Genomic DNA, 13006 nt, shown 5'->3' with positions numbered 1-13006 from the left:
ATAAATGTTACCTACCGAATTAGACTATTTACCGGATTTGTTATCTTATAAGCAACACGACGGGTGCCACATGTGGAGCAGGATCTGCTTACCCTTCCGGAGCATCTGATATCACCCCTAGTTCTTGGTGAGGTTCGTGTTGTTTATTTTTTAGTTTTCTATGTTGTGTCATGTGTACTATTGTTTGTCTGTTTGTCTTTTTCATTTTTAGCCATGGCGTTGTCAGTTTATTTTCGATTTATGAGTTTGACTGTACCTCTGGTATCTTTCGTCCCTCTTTTAAATGTAATAGGACAAGTGAGATGAATAAAGCATGTATCACCCTGATATTTTTATTGTTTGTTTTCTTTTTTTACATTGGAAAAAATTGCAACTTAAGTCATACATCTAATTTTTTTACTCATTTTTACGTATGTTTACTATGCATAAAGCATCATGTTTTAACGTACGTTTTACAATCCGTTGAAATAAGAAACATATTTTTCTACGTACGTTTTATTATGTTTGTGATATTTAAGCCAAGATTATTTTTGTATAGGTGTATGACGATCAAAGTACTCTGAATAAACTCCTTGGAATTCCTATAGTTTATGTTGGGTTTGTGCTGCTCCGTCTATGTTATGTTTTTTAGACGGTTGGTTTTTTTTTGGTTTTTTTTTAAAGTTATTTTCCATTTCCTTGTAGCCTCCAAACTCTATATAAACACACGGCTATGATTTGCACGATTCATTAAAGTGGGAAAATGGCATTAACATTTGGCTTGATTATTTCTGCACTAGCAATAGTTGTTGGATCTGTAGAATATATTACTATAAATGAAGGTAAACTTTTCTTTTCTTTTTCCATTTCATTTACTAATATAATGTTCTGAATTTGTTTTTAACTTTTCATTAAGTTTTCTAAGTTGTAACCACTTATATACATAAAATGGTAATCTCACCAGGACAACTTAGTTTATTTGACTTTTATCTCTGTTTCGACAATTATCTCTAGAAGTTGTTTAATAAAATGTATGAAAATAATAAACTTTTAAACTTACGATAAATGTTAACCCTCACAAATGTTTGTATGGTTTTGATAAAGAGAGTAGTTTAAAGAAAATAACTGTTTTTGTTTGCCGAAATGCCCGGTTTGTAAAGTAGGCGAAATCTAGAGAATATCTAATTCTTAAGACTGTAACTTTTCTAAATATTCAAGAGTCATAAAAAAAACATGATATTTAATATTCCATATTGTTTTTGATGACATAATTTAGAATAATGCACTTTTTACAAATGCTATTGTCAAATTTGATATTTAAGCATATACGAAACCAAAAGGAAATCAATACACAGACTCGCTCTTAACTAAACATGCTGTCTATAAGTGTGAATTTTCTTTAATTCTTGTTCAGATGAATAATTAAAATATGCCAAATTCTATCACAATTTTTATTAAACGCAAATTTGACTACTATTTAACTTCGATATTTTATAATTTGAAACAAAGAACCAGCATACAGTTACAATATGAACATAACTTGATTAGCATATTGAATATTTTTAAACAAATTTGAAAGTTCATTTCGTAATTAGAAAATTATGTGTCGATTTTTTTATCCAACTTTCGGCAAAAATAATTTGCACCCTATGATCGTTTACACGGAATTTTGTTACTTGCCGACATGTTTTGATTTTCATGATCATATTTGCATACATTGCAAATGAAAGCGTTTTAAAATAGTGTATCTCATTTTGTTTTATATTAAATACTTTTTGATAAATTTTATTCCAAAGTTTCTTTTGTTGACTAGTATATTTGAATAGTTGATGTTCAGACAACTTGGATATTATGAACGAAAGAACTAAATCCACTTAGATGAGGCTTCTCTTTCTTTGAGAAACTCTCAATCATATACTTTTTGTACTATCTCAATATTTTGGAGGTACATACATACTGACTTTTGTCTACAATTGCATGATAATTTAAAGGGTTTCAATTCAATAAGTCAACCTTCTCGTTTCTGTAACGATTGGTTAACATATGATAAACGAAGAAGGTGAGACTACGATTTTTTTCTATATAATAAACATAAATAAGTCTACTACATAATATCAAGTTAGAAATTTTTTAGAAATGTGTTGGTTTTTTTTTTTTTATTATCGAAGAACCTTATTACATTCACTCTATATACACGTGATATTGTTGTCTAAAAGAGGGGTGGAAGATACCAGATAGACAGTCAAACACATAGATCGAAAATAAACTGACAACACCATGGCTAAAGATGAAAAAGACAAACAGACAAATAATAGTACACAAGACACAACATAGAAAACTAAAGACTAAGCAACACTATTGTTTGTCTGTTTGTCCTTTTCATTTTTAGCCATGGCGTTGTCAGTTTATTTTCGATTTATGAGCTTGACTGTCCCTCTGGTATCTTTCATCCCTCTTTTATTTTAGATTTAGACTGTTCATCTGGTATTTTTCGCCCCTCTTTCATAAGCCTATACTATTTTAACAACAAAATAATGACTAAAACTAAACAGGTCTTATCAAAATACAGATCAACGATAGATTTGTTTAAAAGTGTATAAGATAACATTTCGTTGTATCTTAAACTAAAAAGAACAGATTCCATTCGATACCTCTGTTCTTTTTATTTTTAGGTTATGCAGAGACGATACGATGGCACCGTAAACTTCTACAGGGCGTTGTCCGAATACACTCAAGGCTTTGGAAGAGTACACAAAGAACATTGGTTAGGTAAATTCACATACGTTTTTGTTTTAAACAAGATGTAAAGCCGACTTTGTGACATTAACCATTCAAAATATTTTAAAGGTTTACCTTTTTTATTGCATAAACTTTAAGATTGAAAAAAATTGACAACCCTGTAGATTAGTTTCTTTATGATTATAACATCGCTATACACATGTTTTTTTTTAATTTCCCTTCAAATAAGCAAATATTCATTTTTAAAATCAACCATAAATTATTAGTATTTACCTCCAAGTTTATTTGTTATGCATAACATCATTTATATTTATTTGTCGTTACAAAAATGAAAATTCAAGTTTTATTTTAGAAAATTTTATATTTAACAATTATCTTAAAAACATGAAAAAGGATACTTTTATTTTCTTGATGATCTTAAAAAGAATAGCGAAAGCTATAAAAGGGACATTTTTAAAGCATAACTTGATATTAAACTGTCAACGCCATGCCGAAAAAAGATTAAGACAAAAAGACAAACTACTGTACAAACACAACAACTTAGAAAACTGAAGACTGAACAACACGAACACCACCAAAAACCGGTGGTTATCCAAGGTGCTATGGAAGGGTAAACATATCCTGCTCCACATGCTGCACCCTTAAGCTAAGAAAATTTTCGATATCCACGAGTCGTGGAGTCGAATTTAAGCTTTTTTGTGTACTGGCCAGCCGGACCAGTGGACTGACAACTCTACTGGTCCGGCTCCAAATCTACTGGTCCTGCAAAAATGACATTCATTTGACAAACACTAATATAAATGACAGATGTTTAATTTTATTGTGATGCTTTCGTTTCGACATAAGTTAGACAAAGGAATAGTCTTTATTCTGATTTTGATAAAGGCTTTGGTAATCTCAATGATTTTCTTTATCAAAATCAGGATCAAGGACAGAAAAAATATCAACATTGTCTTCCACGTCATCGCAATCCTCACGACGACCATAGGGTGCCTGACTAGGTCGTCTGGAGCACTGTCCAGAAATATTCGATCTACTATATAATGCAACCATTCACGATCTTTTTCCCATGATTTTTGGTATTTGCGTTTCCTTTAGTCACTTTCGTATACTTTATTTCGATCTTCCTTTTGATTTTCAGTTATCTTAATTATTTTGTCCGGCGGTTTAACTCCTTCCAAAAATTTCCACATTTTATATTGTTGTGAAGGACGCCCACCCGAGATATTAATTAACTTGATCATTTGTAATACCCCCATACCGTGTAATTGATTTCACAGGTGAATTGTTTTGTAAACAAACGGAGATTGCGATGCAATCAGTGATTTTTATCGACAAATTTCTACTGGTCCGCCGGACCACCAGCTGACAAAATCTACTGGTCCGACGCAAATTTTACTAGTCCCGGACTACCGGACTAGCGCTAATTTCGACCCCTGTGACCACGACATTGAAACAATTCTCAACGGATTTAACTTTCAGTAAATGAAATTCTTATCGTTGTTTCCATTTTAAGTTAGTTTTTTTAATACACTGAATCCATAAAAAGCTGACGCTGATCACCAGTTTTCTTGATTTGTATTTCTAAAATCTGTTTTGCAAATATTGGTCACATTTCCGCCGTCAATAAAGTTTATAAAAAAAACAATGATGGGCAGCAACCAACGACAATCACTAAGTTGCAGACTTTAAATTTAGACAAGCGCATACAAAATCTGGTGCAGACTTTTTAGTCGGTGTAACACCACAACAAACATGTAGGAACAAACTATAAAAATCAGTTAAAATGGTTTGCCTTGTCAGATCAACAAAACCCACAACATTGTTAACAAAAAGACTAACGACACAAAGTAGAACTCACATTTTCTAAAGGTGAGTTCAAAGCTAATCACAACTTATAAGAAAATACTTTTTCGTAGACAAAATTACTATCTAACCAGAAAAACGGTGCAGCTAAACTTCTAGACCAAAAATTTATATTTATGCAAGAAAAAAGCAAAATTACAAAAATACAGAACTCCTAGAAAAATTCAAATTTCAGAATGTAGTAATTGTTTAAACTGATAATTTTCGAGTGATACATATCCATGTACCTTAAAATTACAGTTCGTGTTGCTTATTCTTTAGTTTTCTATTTGGTGTCTGGTGTACTATTATTTGTCTGTTTGTCTTTTCCTTTTTTTAGCCATGGCGTTGTCAGTTTGTTTTCGATCTATAAGTTTGACTGTTCCTTTGTTATCTTTAGCCACTCTTGTAGATTTCGACTTTGTCACAACTTCATATTTATACAGTACAAAGCAAAAAGATCCTTTTCATTAGGTTGGCCGACATATGATCTTGATAAAGGTCAACCAGATGTGATCTTGTTTAAACCAAAAGTAACCATTTTGATGTTAAAGCAGCTAGAAAACATTTTTTTTAAATCAGTGTGATGTAATCTATTAAGAAACTAGAAGTAGCAATTACCTCCCATTTTCAAGCAGCTATCCCCGATTAAGTTGTTTATTATGTTTTCCGTTGGTCAAATGTTGATGTATTTCATGCATGAAACTCAAAAAGGTACTACCTTTGACAATTGATTTTAAATGGTCTGATAAAAGATTTTTCCCCTCAAAAAAGCTGTTTACAGTTATGTGTGTCCTTGTGCATCTATCTTGTCGAAGAATTCCGTATGAAAGGTTGAATGGATTAATTTTGGGATCTCCTATATCTTATGATATAAAGGGAAGGGATAATGGATTAAAAAGTTTTAATCTTTGTCAATTTTGTTGAAAATGGATATTCGCTCATACCTGATATACGAAAACTTGTCAAATCTTTTCATAAAACAAATTTAACAACCACAGCAGCCGTTTTTATGCAAGGCATTCCTATGGGAATGAATTTCCAATTGGTGTTTGCCTTTATAAATCATGTTATAAGTCTTATGTAGGATTTTTTATTGGAATCCATTCTTTGTCATGTTTGTATTTGATTGATTGACTGTGGATGCAATTCCTCTGAGATCACTTGACGGAAAACGCCAATACTTACTAGGATTGCATCATGTATAGTTGACAATATTAAACTGTCTTTTTGATCGTTTTTTTTAAATTGCGGAACTTATAATTTTTGGAATATTGCAAAAAACAATACGTTCTGAACGAAACTCTTTTGTAAAAATTTGACAGAAAGCTCTTATAGCTAAACAACTAAAAAGATACCCGGCTTTAAACCTAGTACGTGCGTTTTTTTCTACAAACAACTCATCAGCGATGCTCAAAACAAGTTAAAAACCCAAATCAGGTACGAGTTTAAATTCTTTTGAGATCTATAGTTCCGAAAGATTTTGCAAAAGCCATACAGCTAAGGGCATCTATTCCTGGATCAAAAATACTTTTGATTTCGAACAATTCAAAGTTTAGTAAACAGTGATAAAATTGATATATCAATGATAGTCTTAGGGTTGTTTGCAAACTAGTTTTAAACAATTTCATACTCTCATTTTTATTTGCCAATTTTTATAAGAATGGGAAAAAATTGAAAACAACACGTTTAATAATTTATTGCGTCCGAAGCGCTTTTCTGGATTTACCTTCATCAGGAACACTCAAAACCTAACATTTGAAATCCGAAGAGGATAAGTACCGAAACCGTTGAAGAGCTATATGTCAAAATTACCTAAAATAAAAAGCCAAATTAATCTAAAGCCAACTTTGCATGAGGGAGTTGAATCCTTAGTTTCTTAATAATTTCAAAATTAACCATATTTTGAATATCCTTTCAAATTAACACAAAGTGACACACCTTTTAATTTCTCAATTTTACAGCGTCGGAGACGTTCTGCTACGGGTAGCAATATTGCATATTCGAATGGAAAATGATCCTAGTAGACCAAACGGACCATAAAAGTGTTGTAGATAATACTTATATGGTTAGCTGTGTATTAAACTTTAATTGTCCGTGTCTGCAAACTATTTTTCTCGCTGTATTGAAGACACATCGATGGTCCTCGTCTGTTTGCTGCTCACTGGAAGGCTTCTTGCCTATTTGACTCATTCACCATTTCCATTTTCAATTTTACTTTATCGAGAAGGACCTTAACATTTTTTGTTTAGGTTTGAAATTCATGATTGTAAGTTAACACCTCCCGGTTTTAGTAATCCCCTCGATTCTTTGACACGTATATCTACTGATGCCCTGGAGTATATGCTAGTTGATAGATTATCCATAAGTAAGTCTTTCTTTTGAATCATAAATACTTTGCTTGGGTGCATAGACAAATGATACAAACGGTCGCATACACAATGAACGGAGAGTACGTCGTTCCAAAAAGTATAATACAAAATATGTATTGTTGGATCATGTGCTTTACAAAAGTAAACTCATCCTGTAGCGTCCCGTTCTTTTTTATCTAGTCGTATATGTAATAAAATGTCTGTTCTGATGATGTTATTGTATAAATTATATCTCGATATCTAAATAGGCTAGCTATTAAAATCCGAGTTCTCCTTCTTCCTACGACTTCATTTGTCATTAAATTCGTTTGATCTTGTTTCTAATGATGTTATTTGACATATGGAAGTTTTTCTCTGAAAAGTCATGTTTTGGAAGTTGTCTGTCTTTTCATAGGCATGCATTTTTTTATCAAATAAACTCAATCTCTAATACATTGATGTTTATTCTCTTGACAATCAATTAGAATTACCTGTAGACATCTTTGTATTTTATTTTGCATAACTTTTTTATCTACTATTATTTTGTCTTATTTTAGGAGACTCTTTAAAGTATCATCAGGGTAAATCATTTCACACTAAAAGCAAAGTCAACGGTTGTACTCGAACTTGGAACAGGGGAGGTTGGCAAAATAACTGTTATTATTCAAACCTGAATGGAAAATACAACCAGACAGGAGAAACAGGGTTTGTTTGGAGTGGCTTTGGAGGTGGTTTATTAAAAGCATCAATGATGATGATTAGAAGACGACGGTAGTTGGATTAAAGAATATCAACACAATGCTGTTTTAGCATAACATTTTCACGGTTAGAATAATTTGAAATAAACTGAAATGATCAGTTATTCACTGTTGTTTAACTCTAATTCAGTGTTGGTTTAACTCATACAATTTTATGTATACTATTTTTTTTACCGATATTATTATCAAAAATTATGTTTTCAAACTTATTGTTTGCCATCTATTTTTTTGTATTGATTCGAAATTCTCATTCTATTTTTGTTAATTTTATAACTTTAACCAATTTAGCACAGCACAAACACGTACACACACAACAGGATTAGACAATGTCTTTGGAATGCAAATAATATAAATCCATGATGATTGTTAACAAAACAAAATATCCCTTGTTTTGCATAGCTCTTAATATATTCCAAATGAAAAGTCGCAGTTAACGTCAACAAATTCTCAAACGGGCAAAAATATGACACGATGGATGACAAAACGCTACATTAGAAACATGTACAAGTATTGAATGCGCAGTGTTTATACTCTACATGAATCATTCTTACTTTTCTGGATAGAGTTGAACCCCATGTTAATCCTTCTCGACTTAACTGATTTATACTCGGTACTAATCTTAACCATATATTAAAGTCTATATTTTATCAGTCGTGACCCATTCTCGACATGTACTTTATCTAATGTTATAATGCTTTCAATGCCCGAACCATACTCGACCAAACAACTTAACCTCAATTTGTGATTCACAAAAGTAAAGGCATTTAGTACTTCTGCAACATGGAGTTTTTTTTTAATTAGATCTGCCATGTTTAGTCATTATAATTTTTTGGTTCAATTTGTTTTGTTGAGCGTATTTAACTATAATCCTGGTAATTTTAATGCGTTTTAGCTACACATACACGAAATTTATAAAAAAAAATATAAACAACATTCACCAATAATACAAGGTGTATAATTTATTACGCAAGACGCGCTCATACCAAGTATATTAATGTAACTACAGCTGATATAATGTTTTGTAAAATGAACTAACAAATACTAACACATATATTTTTACATGATCTATTGCTAACATTAACGAGGCAGGGGTAAGGTACCGGTATTAGATGTTTTCATTACTAACAAATGTACAGATTTCAATAAAAAAAGAAAAAGAAAAAAAGATTGGAAAGCCAAAATCAAACACAATGTTTGAAGGCATAACATCCCAAGATTGTGCTAATAAAACCATTCTCTTTCATACTACAATCTTTACCAAAAACATGTGATTGCATGACTTTTGAGCCGATAACACCCCCCAAGAATCTAAATGCCAATAGGTCAAGTGATGGTAAATATGTCATTTATTTGAAAAGTATTGACACATTTAGATATATTGTCTGTTGTCATAGTGTTGGTTGTTTGAGATGTTTGAGAATTTCCTACTAATTCACAAATTTAAATAATATTACAACCCATTTAAATGAATTTCCCAGTTATCATGCCAGGTTATTTCAATGATATATTTTAAAACCACATCGAATCCGTGATTCATATCATGAGATAAAAAGATGAGAACAGGTATTTTGTAGACATCATAACAAAAAAAGAACACGTTATAGTTGTCTTATTGGCACTTTTTTATATATTGTGTCATTGATCAAATGTATTATGTATTTATTAAAGGGCCAGCTGAAGGACGGTGCGGGAGTTTCTCGCTACATTGAAGACCCATTGGTGGCCCTCGGCTGTTGTCTGCTCTATCGTCGGGTTGTTGTCGCTTTGACACATTCCCCATTTCCTTTCTCAATTTTATCGTTCAGTATATGTTTTATTTGATCGTGTAAAATTATTTCAATTAAAGATTTTTAGTGTGTAACGTTACAAAATAGAAACCCACACTATAAAATATCAATTGAAATGGCTTAACTCATTCAAAATATATATTGATACAAGTGAATATACACCATATACATTCCAACATATTGAAATATCTATATATTTGACATTCTAAGAAAGTGATCATGACCAGCTTACATCTGTGTGTACCTTTATATCTTTATGCACATCACGTATTCATGTCTAAATTGAGCTTAATTGAATTTATTTAGCATTGGTTTTATTGACAGTTTCATTTCAGACATGTTTATTGCAGGCCAAATATTTAGTTACCTGTCAATCAAGGGATGACGATTTTTAAAATGTTAACGGGGCTGAAATTTTGTGTTGGGGAAAACAATATTAAAAGCAATTAAACATTGAATTTCCTGACAAATGATGAAAAACATTGCATAGACTTGTATACGTTCTTTCTTGGTGACAAAATTTTAAGGAGATATCAACGAGATATTTATACTGTATTGTTTGCCCTGAATATATTGCAACGGTTATTTGTGTCCTTGTTTATTGTTTAACAGATTTGAACAGTTGTTTTCGTAATCAGATTATTTTTATACTGATTGCCAGCAATGTTGCATACATATTCTTTTGCAGTCATCATTTCATGCTTAACCATTTGGGATGCACGTTTTGTTTATGTTTTCTACCCGAATAAACGCTGTCCAATATGTCAAATTGCTCATGTCAACAAAGGCTCATCCATAGGCCAACTTAGACTCATATGACAGATAACTGATATGTTTGTAGAAAATTTAAAATAATCTATTCCTTGGTCATGTGGTATCTCTTAAACGTCAGCTGAGGACCACCTTTTGGAGACGTAATATGTACAAACATATATAAAAAAAAAAGATGAAAACGTGCCAGGTGCATTGAAATATCGATGCTCAAACCATACAAAAATAACGGAGTTATGAAGAATTTATTTTTCCTTTTAACATAACTTAAACATGTATTTCAGTGATCTTATTTGAAATAAAAGTAAAATTAAGTTAAGATTATATTTAATATAGGAAATATTTTTTTTCACCAGCGGCAGTGAAGTTTAAACATGCGACCTTTATGGCGTCAGATTGTTCGTCTAACCATTAAGTCACTATACCAAAGGTAAAAGGTGAAAGGCATGAAATTAATTGTGCAATAAAATTGAGAATGGAAATAAGAAAGTGTCAAAGAGATAAGCAGAAAACAACCGAAAGACACTTCTTTGTGAGAATAGACCAACATTTTGGTAGATCCAACTTCTTTTCTCAAAGTAACCTTAATCTGAGAATCCCATTATCAAGCAAATATATGAGAAATTATTCTGAAATGTGTGTATTCTTATTGAATGTAACTATTTCCTTATTGAAGCGATATGGTGTCCAACTTCCTGATAATAAATCATTACAGAAACAATGTTTTGTTATAGCTTTTTCTGATTTGTTTTAGCTGTTTTCATCCCTTTTGCTAAAAAAAAAAGGTAAAAAAGAATATGAATTTTGGGTGTGTTTTAAGTTTGTCTTAATGATGTTACTCTACGAATCAAACATATTATATATGTACAGGTTTCAATTACAGTTTACAGTCTATCTAAGAATGAAGATGCAGACAGTTTTCTTAAAAATATTCTTGTCAATAAAGGGCCTTTGGTATAACACATTGCATGACATTAGTTACAGGCACATATTACTTTAATAAAATTTGAGCCCTCAACCACATTTTTATATCACAATTGTCAACGATACAAGACTTCATGCGACATAGTTGTCTGAAGATTTGTCTTATCGGTCAAATTTACCGATTGGAAGATAAAGGATAGGTAAAAAATCAGAAAATACCATTGGATAATAAACTATACTAAAAAATGTGGACGAGACACAGCTTTAAGGACTAAAAAATAAACGACGGAAGATACCAAGTGCAACATATAATTTAGTATGTCTGCTCCCATGTTTTTTTCTCTTTGATAGCTTACACTAATAGACAACGAAGGCATAGGGGTTGTGGCTTCCTGAAAACAAACCATTTCTATTATTTTTTTTCTGAGCTACAAATATACAATAATTGTATCATCATGATGTCCGTAAAACTTTCAACATGTTTATCAACATTACCATTTCAAATCTCTTGTTTAGTAGTTTTTCTCATCGTACTTCAGTAAGGTTATACAAGAAATACAAGGAATTTTCATTACTTTTAACGGGAGAAAAAGACAGAAAAAACAAGAAATGATTGCTAGAGGATGCGTCATCAGTATTAACCTATAAGGAATCCCTTTTTAATAAAATTATGAAAAGAAATGGGGAATGTGTCAAAGAGAAAACAGCCCGACCAAAGAGCAGAAAACAGCAGATGACCAACAATAGGTCATCAACTTTGCGAGAAAATCCCACACCTGGAGGCGAGCTTTAGCTGGCCGCTAAACATAAATGTACAGTTCAGTGATAATGGACGTCATACTAAACTCCTAAATATTGAAATGAACTAAAATTCAAAATCATACAAGACTAGATAACCAATATATCTGTCTGTAGGACTATGCTACTTCGAAAGGAGGGTAGTATACCTTTACTAATAATGACTTCACGGTTCAGCTAGCAAGCAAACTAACCAAAGATTACCTTTAGCTACACATACACTCATTGAAATCTGCTGTAAAATGTGACAGTTGTATATATTGATAGACGCTATAAAGCTTTACCAAAGAGAAATTTTGTTTTTAAATTATATAGAAATTTTTCAGATAGATGAAACTCATTGAAATCTGCTGTAAAATGTGACAGTTGTATATATTGATAGACGCTATGAAGCTTTACCAAAGATAAATTTTGTTTTTAAATTATAATATAGAAATTTTTGAGATAGATAAAATCGTGAAAATAACGAGAGACGGTTTATATGACATTTGTTTTCCATTAGACTAAGTTTGAATTTTCCTCAGAGGCCAGTGTTTTTGTGAGATTTTTTTTTAGATACTATTATTCAAAAGTTAAATCCTCTTTGGAGAGACATATTTCTTAATCTGTACAAATTAACACCAAAAAAGTTAAAACATGATAACAATGCTATTAGAATCTTGAGTCAACCGATTTGCTTGAATATTGATATTGAAAGATGTGGGAAGCCATTCATTTATGAGAATTACTTGTGTGAGGGTATCGTATTTTTATAAATCATCTAATCTCAGATGGAGAAAACATTCTCGTGTTTCATATAGATTAGACCGTTGGTTTTCCCGTTTTAATCATTTTACACTAGTATTTTTTTGGGGCCCCTTATCGCTTGATGCTCGGTGTAAGCCAAGACCGTACTTTGATATATTATAGTTTACTTTTACATATATTGACGTGGATGGGGAGTTGTCTCTTTGGCACTCAAAACCACATCTTATATCTATTGACATTTGAACAGATTCAATCTTATTGTACATGTTAAATCAATTTTGTTTAATGTTATTGTCTTGCTAGTGCA

The 13006-nt window shown here is 31.5% G+C and overlaps 1 long non-coding RNA gene across 1 annotated transcript; it reads left to right on the top strand.

The window, feature by feature from the left end:
- The first annotated feature begins 2651 nt into the window (after positions 1-2651).
- Positions 2652-7881, top strand: LOC143081579 (uncharacterized). The gene is made up of 2 exons (XR_012979970.1): positions 2652-2748; positions 7472-7881. It is a non-coding gene; the product is annotated as an uncharacterized LOC143081579 (long non-coding RNA).
- Positions 7882-13006: the final 5125 nt, after the last annotated feature.

Source organism: Mytilus galloprovincialis, chromosome 7, assembly GCF_965363235.1.
Source record: "Mytilus galloprovincialis chromosome 7, xbMytGall1.hap1.1, whole genome shotgun sequence".
In the NCBI taxonomy this organism is placed as follows: Eukaryota; Metazoa; Mollusca; class Bivalvia; order Mytilida; family Mytilidae; genus Mytilus; species Mytilus galloprovincialis.
The sequence above is the reverse complement of the archived record's forward strand: the minus strand, read 5'-3'. Positions and strand labels throughout refer to the sequence as shown.